Here is a 215-nt window from a genome sequence, read left to right on the forward strand (position 1 = left end):
AAAAGCAAGCCTAGCCGCTTTGCCATCTTGAACTCGCCCAATCATCATTCCGAGCGTTTCCGACAATATCCGAACAATCCGCGAACATTTCCGAGCACGAGCACTCGTTTTCCTTAGGAAGAATATGAAATAGGAATGTATCGAATATCCGTAAAATATCCGGTATTCAGTGATGGGTAAGATATGCTGGATTCACATTGGCTGCGTTCAGCAGA

Source organism: Mycetomoellerius zeteki, unplaced genomic scaffold (genome assembly GCF_001594055.1).
Source record: "Mycetomoellerius zeteki isolate Tzet28-1 unplaced genomic scaffold, Tzet1.0 scaffold228, whole genome shotgun sequence".
In the NCBI taxonomy this organism is placed as follows: Eukaryota; Metazoa; Arthropoda; class Insecta; order Hymenoptera; family Formicidae; genus Mycetomoellerius; species Mycetomoellerius zeteki.